Source organism: Caloenas nicobarica, chromosome 15, assembly GCF_036013445.1.
Source record: "Caloenas nicobarica isolate bCalNic1 chromosome 15, bCalNic1.hap1, whole genome shotgun sequence".
Lineage (NCBI taxonomy): Eukaryota > Metazoa > Chordata > Aves > Columbiformes > Columbidae > Caloenas > Caloenas nicobarica.
This window is the reverse complement of record NC_088259.1, coordinates 6,193,824-6,212,594: the sequence shown is the minus strand read 5'-3', so window position 1 is coordinate 6,212,594 and position 18,771 is coordinate 6,193,824.

Genomic DNA, 18,771 nt, shown 5'->3' with positions numbered 1-18,771 from the left:
AAGCAAGACAGGCCTGTGCTTGGGACCACGGTGCTGATAGTCACATGAGCTCATCGCTCCAGCTTTAAGTTTTCCACTTCTTGCAGTTGTAGTAGAAGGGGAAAAAAAAAATCTTGAAGACTGGGATGAGACCATGACCCCAAAAGATGGGCTTTTTTCTTCTTCTTCTTTTTTTTTTTTTTTTTTTAAAGTAAATTTCATTAAATCATTCACTCCAAAACCACTGTTTTGGAAAGCTGCTTTCACGATCCCATGCTCCAAGGTCTCATATTATTCAAATTCCACATATTATCACTGAAACTATTTTACAGTTCTGTCTCTAACTGAAACACCATCCAATGACCACCCTATTAAAACCCACTAAATAGGGGTTCGAAAATAAAGCTGAATGATGGGAAGGAACTGAGATTCTTCTTCAAGATCCACGGTTCTCTTCTAGGTCCAGATATTTATGAATCTTTTCAAAGCAATGCTTAAGCACATCTACTAACACTTCGGTTCTCTTCTGCAGGGTTTTTGCTGCCTCTTCATCTTTGGTTCCACGAAGCATTTAAGGAAAAGGATGTTCTCCGGTCAGAGGTGAAGGGTTCACAGTCTCTCCATCCTACCTGACTCCACAGGAACACAGGTAGGGACAGTAATTAGCATCAGCCCATTTACATTGCAGCAACTTTTCCTGCAGCAATTTTTCCTGGATGCTTTGATGGCCAAAACACACCCCACACCTAAACCCAGCGACATGAGAAACTTTCTTCATTTTAGCGTCCTGGACATTCCTGGCTGTGCACAGGCATCAAAAATAGACTGATCCTCCAGCACCCAGGTTGAACGCAAATGAACAATTCTCAGATTGTATTACACTCAAGTCAGCGTCACGATACCCGGTTTGCATTTCCATACGAGTGATTCCTTTAGCTCGGCATGGACACGCACAGTTTTTGGATGAGGGATGCAGAGCTGAGCGCGACTTCTCCTGAGACGTGAAGCTCACCAGCGATTCAGTTGGCACCTACACGTTCTGTTCACACAGTGCGCTCCACTCGTGACCGTCCTCGAGATAAGGAACTCCACCTGATGCAAAAATCTCCAGGCCAAATCGCATAAAGGAACCTAGTTTTTGCTAAACAGCCTTTTCCAGATAAACTTTTGCAGTCAAACCTACCCAGCACTGTTGATCCCTGTCTTCCACTTAGCTGTGCAACGTTAGAGTTTAAAGCAGAGAAGCCAAAAGAATCGAAGAATTAAAAACCACTTTCCCCATATTCCACTCAGCAACTGTCATAGAGGAAATGCAAGCGCGGTCATTAATTCTTCCAGTTACATTTCTGATGCAAAAGCACCAGTCTCTCAGATTGGGGCTTTATTACTATGCTCTGCCTGCCCAGGCCAATCTGAAGAGTCAAATTTTGACAAATTTCATACTGTGAGGCTTTTAAACAGTCAAATATTGCTTTATTATTTAGAACATCATTTTTCGGGTTTGTTTCCAGCTGTATGTAGTACCGAAGTTTGCATTAACGCACTGCATTATATCATCCTTATCAGACAAGTTTCCTAGGTACAGCTGATTCTCCTTTTTGATTTTCTACAACAGCTATTAAAAATGCTGACCAAAGGATATAGATTTTCATTAATATTTCCTCTTCTTTTGATCTGCTCCTTTGATTTACCTGACTCTACGATCCAAATAATCAGAGGAGTTCCTGTCTTTCATGCAACAAATGTAATGCCAAAACTTAATCAAACCAAGGTTTTTAAGAAGGGGAAAAATTTAAAAAAAAAAAAAAAAAAGTCAGTTCATTTATAGAGCTCTTCCTCACCCTATCTCAGCTAAGTACCCAACATCACCAGCATCTTCAGATGACGTTCTCTACTTTGTAGGCATGAAATACATTTCTGCAAACAGCAAAGCTGCTGAGGATAAGACACTTTGCACTGAGAGGGAGACAACCTCTTGCTTTTGGCAGGGGAAAGCAAGGTGTTGCTCTGGGGTTTGCTCCACACTGTCTCTTATTTCAGTTCAGTTTTCTCTGCTAGGCTAAATAGTTGATTTGCTCTCAGGACATCCAGCTGACTGTACACTTGTTTTTCAACCCTGCTTTGGCATAAGGTTGCTGTTCTTATTCCTTTCAGTATTGTTCCTGCACAGGAAGGCAGGAAAATATGTTTCCAGGTTCCTAATATATGTTTGTTTTCCCTTATTGTTGTTCGCTCTGTTTACACAGTGGTTGTTTTTCTTCATCTTTGATGATGAAATTTAAACACTAATAGAAGGAGATTTCAGCGAGTGGAAAATACAAAGGCAGATACAGTAATGAAGCGAAACGCAGAGTTGGTTTTCAGTGCTGTGTGGAGTCAAACTTGACCCCAAGATGCCCAAACAAGTTGCAAGCGTAACTTTTGGAATAAGACCAAATGCCTCCTGTTTTTATACTATTTTTATATTAGTGAATGAGGGAACAGATGTGATTCAGAGGAGTCAGTCCGCCTCCGAACACTTCACTGCAATCACTCCAGCGTCATTAAATCCCCATCAGAACAGCTTTGTTCAGGGCTCGTTCAGTGGGTTTCACGCGATTGCTGCTCCAGCCTTGCTCTAACACGCACCTCAAACGTACGGATACTCAGAGAAAACTTAGAGAATGAGTAATTCACCACCCTCTGTATCACAGTCAAAATTACTAGCGGGGTCCTTTGAAAAAAAGAATTCTTGCAGGTTGGTGAAAGCAGTCATTTGCAAAGGACAGATTTATCTGTGCATGAAAACAGCTGTTTGGGTATGTATTTCTATGCCTGTATATACTCAGCTGTTTTTTTTTTCCATGTTTCCACTATTTACCTGTTGACACAATAATTTTTATATGCAAACACTGTGGGATATTTGCATAAACCAAGGTATAAACAGTCAGGTATAGTAACCAACACAGAAGTTTGGGTGATGTATATAAACAAAGGAAATTTGCGGCTTCTCAAAAAAGGGTCAGCATGACCTCTAGCCAGCTAGACAATGAACAAACCATCTTTTCTTGATAACTTGTGAAAGTCTCTCCCTTCTTTCCTTTTCTAAAGCAAAAAAAAAAAAAAAAATTATATGCACATAAGAAAGGGAATAAAATAAATAAATCTGAAAGTTCTTTTAATCTTCTGCCCCATCACCCCTTTCAGTGAGAGGCTCAAAACCTCATCTTTCAAGCAAATGCACTTATTTTCTTCATAGAAAAGGACAACAGGCCCTTCCTCTCAGGGTTTCCCCTCCAGTAGAGATTTGGCACCGTTCATCATCCCCCCTTGTCCCTTTCCCAGACCCGCTTGCTGCCCCAGTTCCATTAGTGCTACACCTGGGGTTCCCCTTATAGGACCAGCCCAGCCCACCACAGGCATTATTTCACTCAGCATCATCTATACCCTTTGCTCTTACAAACGATTACCTCATCTCAGACCAATTCCAACTGTTTTCCACAGTGATATAATTTCCATACCTAATACCATATGGCCAGAGCCAGGTTTGAGCGGGAATAACCTCACGTCTAAAACCACAGAGGGGACCCAGACGACTGGATGACTTCACAGGTAACCTGCATTGTCTGGGACCTTCCCACCACTCTTATCTCCCCCATTTCTAACGCAGCTTTTTGTCTAAAAACAGAAACAACTATTCATCTCCCACTGAACCTAAGCAAGAATGAGCCCACAGGATATTTTAGAGACGTCCAGAAAGATTCCTGAACTGTCAGTAAAACTCCAGGAATCGATGGCCAGCTCAGGAAGGCACAGGAGGAAGCATAAAAGAAAAATACTCCTCTGAGCATACCATTATTGTTAAATATCACCATTCCAAATGTAAGAGATAAATTTTCAAGTCTTACAGCAGGTCTCAGAACCCTATTAATAGAAATTAGAGAGAAGTCTAATAGAAAAAGACAGAGAGGAAGCCATTCTCTCCACTGCTCCCTGGGGAAGGTGAGAAGAGACTGAAAGATGACACTTTATCTCTTCTAATTCCCGTGGGACCCATAATCACAGCATTCATTCAGCAAATAATAATAATAAATATGGTCTGAAGTGACTCCAGCTATTTCGGCTTTAATAAATGGGTTGAAATAGTGGCAAATTCAGATACAGAGAGCATCTTTTCAATAAAATCTGATAGGGTTATTAATAACATTAATGGAGTACCGTGCCGTCTCCATTTTGTTAATAGTTGCCTTATTCTCCCCCAGCCCATTCCCCACCACAGTGCACAGACACAGAAACACACACTTTTCCCTCCAGCGATGACAAATTCAGACTGTCAGCTTTCTGCTGGCAATGCATCCCGAGAATTAGTCAAATTTGACATGATTTTATTGTTTTATGGGAACTGCCAACAGGGATTTTTCTGCCTGAAGTACATTTATATCCCAGTTCAAATCAGATCCTGGCTTAGTTCATGAAAACGAAGAGGATAAGCCAGGAAACCTGCAGCTCCTCAAGGACAAAAAAAGTTATGACCACGATGGGATGCTTACTCCAGGCACCCGTGCCTTTGTTTTAACTTGTCCCTCACTCCCAGGATGGCTTCACCTTCCAGCTTATGGTTCCCTTATCAAGGAACTAACCCCTGTGCACGGCCACAATATTTGGGCTGCTGGTCCAAAACCAGACTTCTAAATACAACTGAAATTTCTTGCACAGAGCTAAATATCTGCCTGCAGAAGATACAAGTGCAAGCAGGTAGATATGCCTCATCTGTCTAGTTTTACTCTAAACAGATAGTCTAGAAAGGCTCTTTCTTTTTTTTCCTTTTCCCCCTTTTTTCTCCCCTCCCTCTTTTTTTATTAATAAAGTGTGACCTCACTCCCACTGTACTGCATGAAAAAAAACAACTATTGTCTTCAGTTGTACAGAACCAAATCTTAACTGAGGGCTCCTGATAATTTGGAATTCACTCTCATTTATCCCATTTCACATCGGCCTTTTAGCAGTATTTTCCAAGCGTCATGTTTTTACAGACTTAATGAGATTAAAAAAAACATGCTCTTTTCCCTTTGCATTTTACGCTTTCAGCTGTGACTTCCATAAAATGATTTTGGTTAGCAAACAAGAATGCTATACGATTAAAGAAAAAAAAAAATGTTTCTCATTTTCATAGTCCCATATGTAGATGCAGGGAAGAAGCGGCCAAGGCCAAAGTGTTTTATATCACAGTACTTCCCTTGCAGGAAGACAAAAGAGAAAAGAAGAGAAATAGAATTACAGAGTTGCAGAGAAATGAAATGTTTGAACAGAAAATAATTTCCCTAACTCGTAGCCTGCAGGCATAACCTGTCATAACTCTGCATGAATTGAACAGTCAGGGAGTTCAAGTTTTCTGCAGCTTACCATAAACTAATATGCTCCGTCATATCATCCTCGGGAGACAAGGATTTGAAGAAGCCGCTGTATTTAGAACAACAAAAGTAATTCCATGGTTTAACAGAATTAGAGGGAACCATCAGCAGCCCAACACAACCCAGTGCAGATGGAGACAGGATGGAAGGTGACAAAAAAATCCAACCCACACACCACACCAAAGATGGCAGAGCTGAGTGGGAATTCTATTTTAAGCTCTTCTAGAGACCACAGACTCACCAGCTCTTATCACACAAGAATTCCACTGATCTACACACATATACCCAGAACGACTGACGAATTTCCAACTGAAACAGGGAGCATCGTACTGTGAGACTGACAGTGTGGTGGGTCAGCCCCAGAGCCTGCTGTGGGAGAACAGTGTCCCCAGAGCACACGGTACTTTCTGAAAGGCAGAGTAACACTGCTAATAAAAAAAAAAAAAAGAAAGAAAGAAAAACACTCGAGGAAGAAATAAACTATTTTTAAATCTGCATTGAACAGAACAGGCAAGATTCTCTTCTAACCTTTACATCTTCAGTCTCTTCTCCCTTGATCGTGACAAGCCTACTCAGGTCTGAAGTCGATGCACAAAGCGCTCTGTGGTGCAAGTCCTAGAGACTGCTCCACAAACAAGACACAGCATGAGGTACAGTCTGCAATACACAGCAACGCCTCTGGTACACCCCAGTGCATCTTATTTGCGTGGGAGAACGGGCACACGGCTCCGAGTCACCTACAGCTCACAAGTGCTTTCATTTTGCGTCTCCACAGGGTAAGGTAAGGTAACTTCATTGATTCTATGTGAGGTGATGCTCAAGGCAGCAGCTGGGACAATTTGTAGAAGGTCAGAAGGCAGTCTGAAGTAGACCTGCAAACTGCATCCAGACCTTCCAGTGCTCCATCCAGCATCTCACCACTGCATCTCTTTTTCTCTCCAGGAAGACTAAAATCCTTGATAGAGGATAATATCAAGAAACCGTCTTTCAAAGACCCAACGAAAGAAAGCAAAAGAACCTGCGCACCCTCACACAGAGGAACCCACTATACAACAAGTGCCCCCACAAATTCAGTGCTCGCTTCACTCATTTATCCCTTTGAACAAAGGGACAACACCCACGACGTGACCTGCCCAGCAGCAGGGGCTTCTCCAAAGCACTCCATCTGACCTCGGGGTAATGAACAGAATTAATATGGCAAAGCCTCTAACACGGCACCACTTCCCAGCAGCACAGCCACAGCCTCTAATTGATTAGTCCATAAAAATCTGTGCACTAAATTGAAAGGAGCTGCACTAATTCTCTTTTATGTTAAATTTCTGTCTTTCTCCTTTATCGAATCCTTCGTCGAATGTCCCTTCTGCTGCCTATTGTGGGCTTGCTCTGGGCCTGTTTTCCTCTTGCCCAGATTAAGTATCTAATCAAAATCTTGTCTCCCTTAATGGCATAAAATTGAAAGATAGATATTGCACTTTACACAGCTGATTAAACACTAGAATGTGGCTAAATGCTTTACAGGGCTTGTTACATTAACTAACTCTGTCATCTGCCAGCTATCTTATAATTGCATATGCTCATGTTGCCACCGGTGAAGCCAAGGTAAGATTTCTTTTCCCTTCATTACCTCTTTCCACTCTCCCTCCCTTCCACACTGCAACCCACCAGCTGCACGTCAGCGAGGAGCTCCAAACTCCCCTGTAACAACCACCTGAACAAAAATCGGTGCTGGCTGCCCATCGTTTTCTCTGTTCAACTGCCAGTCATCGGTTTGTGACCATCTGAAGCAGCTAATGTGATGGAAAGGGACAGTGAACTCACACAGCAATTTTTTCAGCGGCAGGAACAATCCTGCCCACAGTTGCCTTCTTCACGACTTTGATGCTGGACACCTTGTTCCAGAAGTCTGGAGAAAGCAAGGATGGAAAAAAACACCCTGCTTACTCTAGCTTGTGTAAGAATATACATTAAATAGTCTGAAATTCCCATTGGCTTGTCAAAGCACGATCTGGTGTAGGTATCTGATGTTGCAGGTCTTGGCTTTTTCCTTACATTGTAATAATCATGATGCAAATGGACTTTCTGGAAGACTTACAAGTCTATCCCAGTTGATTTGCTTTTCAGAGGAGAATTTCACCTTCTGCAAGATAATCACAGAGAATGATCCCTAAACACACTCTTCAGCTGTTTGCTTCAAGAAAGAGACAAACAAACCTAAAAAGGCTTTACCAGAAAAGTCTTTGGAAGAAAGAATAGTAGTAGAGATTTTTTATATGTTCTTAGGAATTGTTAACAACTGAAACATTAGTCAGGACATACGTTTTGTTGAAAGATACAAACCATGTAGCCAAATATTCTACAGGTAAGATTTGTCTTCTTTGTCATGCACAGATCCAGCAATTTTAAGAGATCTGCTCCTTTGCACAAATACAGATTTGTTCTATGTAGATTGCTTTAAACTAACTGCCAAAACCACTCTTCCCTCTTAACAGAGAAAATAGACTACACATTACGCCCAGATTGTAAAATGTGGATAACTGGTTCAGCTCATGTGCATTTCTTCCTGACCCCAATATTTTACAGAGAATCTATTTGTTAAGCACTAAAACACCAAACCTTTCCTATTCCAAAATTCCTCTGCAGGAAGTGTTAAAAGTCACTTTTAGCCGCCTTCTTTCTAATCCTGAACCTTTCTGTAGAGCAGCAGGACTCCAGCCAGGCAAGGAGGATCTGTCTGTCTGGACAGGAGGATCTGTCTGTCTGCACAGGTCAGTACAGCTCCACGGGACCACGCTCACAGCCCGTTAAGGATGCTAACATTAAGCTTTGCCCTAAAAATACCCAAAGGTCCAATTTTCTTCCCATGGGCTAAGCAGTAAGGGTTTACTGGGTGGGTCCTCCCTCCCCAGTTTACATGGCAGTTAAATCGAATTGAGGCAGACATTGCAGTTCTGCTGGCAATTAATAATCAATTAATTGTTTTCTTACCCCACAAGGATTCTGCACCCTCTTCCCTTCTGTGGCTCTACGTAGACACCACAGAAATTAGTTCATCATACCACTGTTAATGGTTTATAAAAGCTTACCACAGGTTATTATGAAATCTTTACTAAATGTTTGGTTTTTAAATATTCATAAAGGCACAGTATATATTTTAGTAAGTCGTGTTGCATGATACAAAGTTGAACCCTGAACTAAACATTAAGATCCCAGGAAAGATTCTTTTGAAAGCACCAGACCAGATATCCACAGCAGAAAGGCACCCACAGCTCTCCCCCAACCTTCCTTTCTTTCTTGATTGAGCAGGTAATCTTGTCAAATCCTTTTGCCTGTAGTTACATACTTCTAAAATTCTTTGTTTTAAGCTAACATACCGATTCCAAGTTTCCTTCTGCCACTCCAGAAGGAGAGTAGTGCCTGTTTATATAGAGATCAGTATACAATAGCAGATAGCAAAATTGATTTGACAGGTTTCAAGGAAAAACAATAACTTAGTTCAAGTTCAACATGCTGGTACCAAAGGCAGGTGGAAGCTGACCCAACTGTCAGGCAGCACAAAGACCATCTCAAGCTGGTCATTCAATATGGACAATTCTTCTCCAGTAAGCACTTTCTAAACAGAAAAATGAGTGGCTTTGTGACCAGCCACACGATTTTCTACTGCTGCGTTTTGAGTTGGACCCACAAATCAGCGTAGATCATAAAAGCAAGACCAAGTCTGACAATTTTAGCCTAATGCTTAGTGGACATTTGGCCCAAGCCACATTCGCTTGGCAGTCCTGCGGCTCAGCACAACTGTCAAACCCTTCCAGCAGAGGCACAGCAGTGGAGCCACTACGGCAGAGTTTTATATTAAGCAGACTTAGAGAAGGAGGAACAAAGCTTTTACACAGCCTAGATATAACCAATGCCATCAATCCCCCATTTTCAGGATCAGATTCACAAAGTAATACATTTAATCCTTTTGTATGTATAAATCCCACTCCTATGATCGCTGCCAAGCACCTACTTCTACACCGAAGTATATTTGGGAGCCATGAAATTCCCATAACATACTCTCCAGCACGAGAACACCACCTGCACCAGTGTGCAACCAGAAACCTTACATGTCACAAGGCTGATCTGGTGAGGTGCTAAACGTTACCGATGGGGTGACTTACCAATGCCACAGCAGCATCACGATCCTGAGCAAACCCAACACCCCAGGCAGCCCCATTGTGCCCCACTCTGGGCTGGCCTGGGTGCTCCAGCCCCACACCTCGCACCCCAATCCTGCTCGTCTGCCCAGAGCCTGAGAATGGGCTGGAAGTTCGCTGAACTTCACATCCACCTTCCAATGTTGTTTCTTCTCTCCTTTCCCCAAAAAGGGTCCCAGCAGCCTAGCGAGGTGCTGCTTGTGGGGTCTGAAGAGGATGGGGTCGGGGGTGAAAAGTGCTGAAGTGAAGGATCCCATACACTGTGCGGGGCGAGAGAGAGAGGGGAAAACGATTGAGAAAGTCCTGATCCTATTCAGACTTCTCCACTTTTTCTTTTTTTTTTTTTTTTGCAAATGGTTTTCCAATGCAGGAATATTTGGAGATACTGTGATACTTCTAGGATCACAAAAGATCGAAACACTTTAGTGTTGAACTGCAATATGATAGAGAGCTGGGGTTGTTCAGCCTGGAGAAGGCTCCAGAGAGATCTTATCGTGGCCCTTCTGTAGTTGAAAGGAGCCTACAAGAAGGATGGGGACAGACTTTTTAGAAAGGTGTGTTAAGACAGGACAAGAAGTGATGGTTTTAAGCTAAAAGAGGGGAGATTCAGGCTAGTCATGAGGAAGACATTTTTTACAATGAGGGTAGCAAAATACTGGCCCGGGTTGGCCAGAGAGGTGGTGGATGCCCCATCCCTGGAGACATCCCGGGCCAGGCTGGACGGGGCTCTGAGCAACCTGAGCTGGCGCAGATGTCCCTGCCCATGGCAGGGGTGGCACTGGGGGAGCCGGGGAGGTTCTTTCAACCCAAACTATTCTATGGTTCTGTGAATACGCGGAAAGCTGCTCTTACCTACGTGAGACAGCAGTTAGCAGGACGTATCAGCTGGCACCCTTGGGTCTGTCTCCCCCTTTCCAGGCTTTGGGGGATAGAAGACAAACTGGGCACAGACATCACGATAAGGAGTCAGAGTGAAAAGCCATGGGAGAAAAGTCAAAGCAGGAAATTAGGAACTACAATTGTTTTCAACTGAAAAGTCACCAGGAGTTATCAGTGATGCTTGGAAATACCTCGCCAGCAGGACCTGAATAAAAGCTTCTAATGGCTTAACTGGATGAGCAGCCTCTGATCTACCCCTTCTGAGGTGCTTTCTATTTTTGAGAAAACAAAGCATGAAAAAGACTAACATTCCAAGAAATAATAAAATAATTCTGTCACTTCAAATCACTGCATCTTCTCAGCTGATCCTCACTTCTCAATCCGCCTTCTGTTTCTCCCCAGAGACTGTTTGATTAAATATATGTGAATAAAAAGTATCCATTCCCTTTTGAACTCTGTTAAATTAACAGTGACTCGAATCAGACCCCACAGTCCTGACAGCAATTACTTATCAATGAATCATTATCCATCTCTAAATACAATTCCATACTGCTTCCAAACTTCTTTGACTTTATGTGCATTAAAAAATATACAACATTTAGAAAAATAATTTAACAAAATGGGGATCTTGCGAGGAGGTGTGGGGTGGACATGAGACAAAGAACAGGCGTTAGAGGAACAGAAAGCAGTTACCATTTTCTCAGTCCCTCCTTTCTTCACATTTTCAAAAGACAGTCAGAAACAGAAAGTGAATTCAGATCCAAATGGAAACAAAACCAAACCAAAATTCAACTTTTTTTCCTATGACCGCAGTTGCTATTTTAGCACTATATTTTCTTGTTCCCTGGCCATTACATGCCATAAGGGAGCTCAAGCCATGAAATGTAACTTTGAGGTTCTTAATCCTCCTTCAGATAAATGGTTTTTTTGAGATAGTTTCTAAGTTGTTTTTTTGGGGTTTTTTTAATATCTCAATGCATGAAGGTCTACCACGATTTATACAATCACATTTAAATTATAAAGCAGCTACAGTACCCCAAACTACGTATTTACCTTAAGGTGTCAGATCTCTTGATAAGCAAGGCAGCTACCTGGACAGGCTGGAACAGTCCTGGCCATAAATCCCAGCTCATCAAAGCTGGTTTACTTTGCAAGGAGTTTCCACTGCTGAGCAGTTAAAAGTGAACTGTTTTCATGATCCACATGATAGCAGCAGTTAAATGTCAAAGAGCAATAACATTATTTAACAAGCCACAATTAAGAGCTAGCTTTAAGAGACTGCCAAGGTAAAAAAAAAACCCAGATAGATGTCTGGATAGACGACTAGCATTGGCATCCCTGCATTTCAGGACACTACTCCCCAGAACAGTGAAAGCCAGGGGGTCGATCCATAGCCTAAAAACAAGACATTTATGTCAACCTGGATGAGCAGCTCCAACACGGAGCGGTGAACCCAGTGCCGTAACTGAACACGCCGCCGTTTGTTGGGTTGGATGGTGGCCCGCTGCTGTCACTGCATTACCAGAATTACAGACGGAGCTTGAAAGGCTTGGCCCTGGTGTTACCTGCATTGCGGGGAAGGAGGACACCGGGCAAACAAAAGGACAAGAACGGGGAAAGGGACAGGCTTTGGTGGAGATCTGCAAAGTCACAGCTCGGGTGACACGGTCCCACCTCTGGAAGCCAGAGAAGGTGGCACCGTTGTTAGGCTTGTTTTTACTCATTTACCTTTGCTGACACTCCTTGCGCTCTCAGCTGCTGAATCAGTACAAGAACAGGATTCAATTCCATCCAATTACTCAACTCAGCAGTTACCTGGAGCTCTTATGGGGAACATCAACAGCATTGGAAAGCTCTCTGCCATTAAGACCAAAAATACCTCCAAGACTGAGACCTCTATTTTCCAGATCCAAAAGACATTTTTGCCCTATTGTATGATGAGAGGGAAGACAAACCCTCCTTCCATCCACACTCTTCCAGCATCACTTAATTCCACTGACCGCCAAAAATTAATCCTAATCTCTTTCAGCCTGGATATTATCTCAGAAATACATTGGACATGGCTGAGCTTACTGATACATGATTATGGTTTGGTCCGTATATTAAAATGAAGACTAGCAAAGCTACAGAATACTGAAAGTTTGCAAATTGTCATCATTTTGAGTTCAAAGTAGATTCTATCTGGATTTGAATTTTATGAAAACCTTTAAAGTTAGAATGGTTTGGACAGAAGATTGTCTGGTTTAGTCCCATCTATAAATACAAGATAGCCATCCCCAAAAAAAGAAAATAAATAAGTGGTATAACCAGAATTTATCCATAATTAATTCAAACCTTTTTACTGTAAAGGGAAAGTTATGCTTGCAGGCATAGTTTGGGTCTTGTTTTTAAATGCAGAGAATAGTAGAATAGATGCAACGTTTATGAATTATTAAAACTTGCACAAGGATTTATTTTTCCTCTTCCACAGCTTCTTGTTTAATCCTTGTTCATTGTTGGAGGCTCTGAGGATGACTGACATTTAACGCATCCCTGTCATGCTTCCTTACCCACTGAACACGGGGAGAGAGAGAAGAACCAAACATACACACAGACACAGGCAAATTACAAACGCTCCAAACTATTTCATTTCTCCTCACTCCCCACGTTCCTTAAACCAAGTTTCTTGCAGAGAGAAGAAGAAAAACCTTGCCATCTGGAAGAGTGTCCCAATACTATCACTTCATCTGTTACGTGAACAAGAACCTTTTCACACCTTGCAAGCAACAGATATTAGGAATTAACCAAAGGCGTTTCTTTATTTGTTTTTTAATGCAGTATTTATATTTTGTAAGGACTTTGGTGGTAAGGGGATGTTTTGGTGTAATGATACTATTTTGTCTTGAGAAAAGAGATAGTGAAGGGGGGTATATTTAAGAATAGAGCTTTATAGCTGTGCAACCTGGAAATATTTGAGCATCACATCACACACCAGCCTTTAGCTCACAGAGCGATCCCCACAGAGCGCAGGCTGGCAGTGTGAACTGTTCTATTACTCCCTGGACATTGCCAACGCCAGCTGCAATTTCCAACCTGTTTCATATTTTCAAATGGAACGACAAGAAAAATCTAAGTATGAATTCAATCACACTCTCTCATATGGAGAAATTTGGATTGACGGTTAATTCACTACCAGTTGCGTTATCATACCAATGATGGTCTGAGCATAAAGGCTACACAAGGTTCCAGGTGGAGCAACCGATATAAGCAAAAGGGAAAACAGTCAAGTTTGGAACCTTCTAAGAAACCCACAACAGCAGCACTCGCAGCAGTGATACATTTTTCCAGAAAGTGACTTAACAGGTTTAGGAGTTTGAGATTAATTCAGAGTATTTGAGACACTGAGGAGTTACAAGCAACAAAAAACGATTTGCAAAAAGTTGGGCCACATAAGACTGCTTGTCTACACTAGTACATCCCAAGCTTGCGTGTCAATGATGCAAAGTTTCTTAAAAAGGCTTAACGTAAACCATTTCACCATGCACTCAATGCATACACACCATCTTCCTACTTCAACCCCAGTGCACAAATTATGCACCAAAAAATCTGCTAAAGTTAGTGGAAAACCACCATGTATTAATGTACCTGTGCTTTTTATCGGAGCATAAAAAGAGGTTTGAAAGTTTGCTTAAAGCAGAACGTGTGAATCCTGGTGGAAGATGCAAGAACTGAAGCTCAAACCCTCCCGCCTTCTGCCGCAGTCCGTCGTGGTTTGTATCGATATATCAAATCAGGAATAATTTTGTTATCAGGTTACAGAATATTATGTCAAGCTGAAATGTTTAAGGAGATACCAGCTTCCTTGACAGCTATTTCCAGAAGTACTCAAAACTATTAGTTCATCAAAAGGATAATTCTCTCAAATGTATTCATGCCCTGAACAACAAAAGCTCATTGCAGATCCCCAAGAGCTTCTGCCCTGCGTAATCAAACTCCCTAATGTAATTGATACTAAGTTTTTGTCATTTTTCTACATCCGGAAAATTTCCTTTTCCGTTTCTTATTTCTCCTCTCTAATCACCAACAAATCCATCTCTGCACACGAACACACTTCATCACCATATTACCTGTGGCAAACGGCACTAAAATAAAACACAACCGCCTTGCATATGAGAAATGGAAAAAAGTCCGCCATGGTTTTAATGAAGTGGTAGATGTGTGAGGTTTTCATTGCGTAAGTGGAGCTATTTAATTGTTCACAAGAGAGGTTTTATAGATCACACATCTGTACTAAAAAGATGGGCTTAATGTTTGAGATTACTGGGTATTCCTATGTGACCTTCTTTCCAGTCTCCCCAAAAGATACTACATTTAAGTGTTCTTTTAATTTAGTTCATTTTTCCCCTGTTAAGAGTGTTGGTTTTTTTTAAAAAAAAGCCAAAACACCATTTTTATGCGTTTAAACTGCTGCCAGAAAGCTATGTTTATTAATAAGATATCTCTTTAAATCTACTCTGCTGTGCTCTACAGATTGTAAAGAGAATACAAATGAGAGACAAAGCAGCTGCCAAATGTGAAAGTAAAGCTTGGCCTGGCCAGTAATAAGTAAAAACTATTTAATCCTCCTTAACACTTTGCAATTTATGCAAAAAAAACTACTTATGGGAGCAGCTTCAAACCCAAGAGTTATCAGATAAAGTTTTGACAGTTGAAGAAGAGAGATGTGGAAGAGATCAATATTTTTCTTAGCTAACATAATCTATTTATAAGTTGATAGGTGCTTTTGATCAAGAATTTTCTATTAAAATGTTTCCATCACAAAATAGCAATTTGGGAGAACCCACTAAATATACTGCAAATTATTTTCAGAGTAGTCACTTTGTTACAATTGAACACAAACAACCCCCCAAAGAGCCCTTTCAGACTTTCTCACTTGAAAAAGAACAGAAAAAACCTGAAAATAAAAAGCCGCAAACACTGTATTATGGCGTAAACTGGATTTTCCTTTGGAAAAGCAAGGTTTCTAATTCTGAAATAAGTGTACATAAAGTTGTGTCTTGAATGTTTATCAACACAAACTGACCTGATCAATTGACTGAACTTCTGCTTTCAAAAAACCAAAACAAAAACACCCTTTCTAATCCAATATTTAATTTGCATGAAGGGAAAAAAAATCCCTTATTCAACATTATCAATGTAAACAAACTGTCTTCTGTTTACCTCCAATTATATAGCTTGGAAAGCAAAGAGTAGTTATGAGTAAATTGAGTCAGTGGCTGAGAAGTGATCTGAAGTTTAAAAATGCAGAATCGGGTCACATGCAATGAAATCTCTCCAAGCGTAAGCTAGGCACATCGCCAACTTACACACTTAAAACATTGCACAAAAATAAGCATCTCGGTGCAAATTTCAGCCAGTTGAGTATGTGCTAAAATCAGTTTCTTGTGCAACTGTACCCTGGCCAGCTTGCGCAAAGTCTCAGTATAGAACAGCTTGGTGCTGGGCTGGATCCACATCTCAGCTCAGGTGTCAGGTCATTTGCTGCATTTTTTTTTTTTTATACTCTGTTAAAGCAGACTCATATATGGAAATGTACGGGCTACTTTGTTACCTTAAAAAAAAAATAAAATAAAGAGAGACTGAAAAAAAAAAAACCTAGCATCATTCTACTTGTAAAGACACAGGCGATTTCAATCAGACATGCCACACAATGCTTGGAAAAGATTCACCACCAGAGGAGCAGGTCTGATGCCTGTCTCTCCTCCAAGCATCTTATATCCCCTCTCATAAACACTAGACACAGCTCACAAACCCAGAACACTTCACCAGACAGGGTGTTATTCTCCCCAGCCAGCTCAAGTGAAGTGTTTGCGTTACAGACCGACTCTTTGCCACGGTTTCTCTCCTAAAACATAGCAAAGGCTTCCCAGGGCTATTGCTTTCAATGGGGAGGAGAAAAATGAACAGTCCCTGAAACAGAATACACCAAAGATTCATTCACGGTAGCACAATAGCAAAAAAAAAAAAAGAGAAACAAACCACCCCAACAATGCTGGGTGCTGCTGCCTCCACAGATCTCCCCTTTGTTTGCATAAATCCATCACGATGGGACATTGTGTATCACTGTGCTACTCAGAAGCCCAGCTTTATTTTGGTTGGGTTTTGCAGTGTCCTATGAAATCCGACTGGTTTGAATTCCACAGAAAGTACTGCATTATCAGAAAATAGTAGTTTCACATAATTTCCAGGAATTGAAATTTTTTGCACTAATCTATGGACCAATTTAAATAACTGGGCAGAAAAAAATCCAAATGTGGCCCTACCTATTGTTGACAAGTAACCTGTGGACATCTCCTCTTGTTCCTCAGCTTTACTATTACGACAATTCACAGATAATTCAGAGCAATCCCTGGCAGGTCACTTCATGTTTGGGAATAGTTTTCGTTACCTGGTCCTAGTGTTAGATGTGACGGGCAGTTTGCATCCTCCCTGCTTCGACTGGAACCCGGTCAGCAGGAGAATTACAACCAGTAATTCTGCTCAGATTCTGCTGAGTAGAAAACACGCATGTTTGTCCACAAACAGCCATTGCTGGGACACAAAACCCTGTCTTTGTACATATGAGAGCCACCTAAGAACCTGCATCAACAAAACCATATTTTAATCTTTTCCAGAAGATGTATCACAGTATTAAAGAAAGCAATTTTGGATGCTTCTGTTTCTGGTGGGGAGGGTTCCGACCTGGTGTTTCCTCTAGTCCAGCTATCAGACATCACCACGAACCCACTGTCCATCAAAAACCCCACCCTGTTATCCCCAAATCATGAGAAATTAGATGCTAAAAATCACTTAACAATTAACTATTTGGTGTCTGTGGTCGGATCTCTCTTCACACAATAATTTTCTTCCTAATTAAGACTTCTGGGTGAATCCCCAATACAAATAAAATTAATTTGTAAAGAGTAAATACATGGGAACAAATCACAGTCTTAACTGCACAGCCTCTTGGAGCCTGCGAGACTGCAGAATCCTTCCTGCAGATCCTCTCAGCCAGCTCTAATCATTTATTTAAAAAGAGACTAACAGAATAGTCTGTCCTGGAGGATGAAAGCATATGTTAGTCTCAGCCTGGATTCCTTTAGGAGGGAAGCATAATTATCACATTCAGCATTACCATAACTCAGACTTACTCTTTTATTTTCTTTCTTTAAACACTAAGTGAAGCGTATATAAATAATTTGACTGCACAAAATGCAGCTCTGCCCAAGGAACTGTCACGGAGTCAAGTCCAAGCCAGCTGGACAAAGGGCAGCCCCATCAGCCCCATCACGGGGTGCTGGTTACAGCTGCTCTGTCCCCATGTCCCACCTACGCTCTGACACACCCCTGAGGTTTTGGGGTTCAGCTGGTTTGGTTTGGTTTAATGTTTTGTTGTGGGGTGGGGTTTTTTGGTTGCTTTTGTTGTTTTGTTTGGTGTTTGTTCATTTTGTTTTGTGGGTTTTGCTTGTTTGGGTTGTGTGGGTTTTTACTGTCTGTTTCCTGGGGTTCTGTTGTTGCGGTTTTGTGGGGGGTTTTTTGTGTGCTGGGGGTTTTGTTTGGGTTTGGTTTTGCTTTTTTAAACCAAAGAGACTGCATCATACCACAAAATAAGTGTGAGAAGCGTCCCCTACCAACTGGCAGTACTTTGGGGAACTCCAGGGATCATGTTGGTATCGGGCAAGTCCAGGAGAGCACATCTGTATCCACCCGTCCAGATGCTCTCGGTTCCTCCTCTGCTGACTCCCAGGCAGTCAGGATGCTGTGAACTTTGCATATGGGTATGAAGCAGCTTTTGTAGCTCATGGAACGCAAGAGCAGGATACATTCCTAATGCAACTCAGAAGTGAAAACTCCGTAAAATGACAAAGAAATGCCAACCTTCTGTGCTAAAGGAGGGACACTACTCTGCAAATAAATTACTTGGAAAAAGATTTACTGAACAAGCAACTCAACATAAGCTCCCAGCACAATGTTGCGACAGAAATGGCTAATGTTGGGTTTAGAGGCATAAACAAGAGGAGTAGTAAGCAGGATTGATGAAGTGATTATACTTTTATTTATGACATTGGTGGGACCAGTAAAAGGCATTCAAAGCTCAGTTGCAGTGTTGCAACTTTTTACAGAGTGCTGAGAAAAAACAAAGATCTGAGCAACTGAAGGGGGGGAATAACTGAGATCAAGGAGAGCCGAAAGAGCTCAATCTATTTAGCCCATCAACAAAGATTGAGAGGTAACTTCATTAGTGTATAAGTACCTTCACTAGGAGAAAACAAAGGGTATTAAATGGCTCATTAATCTATCAAAGAGAGGCA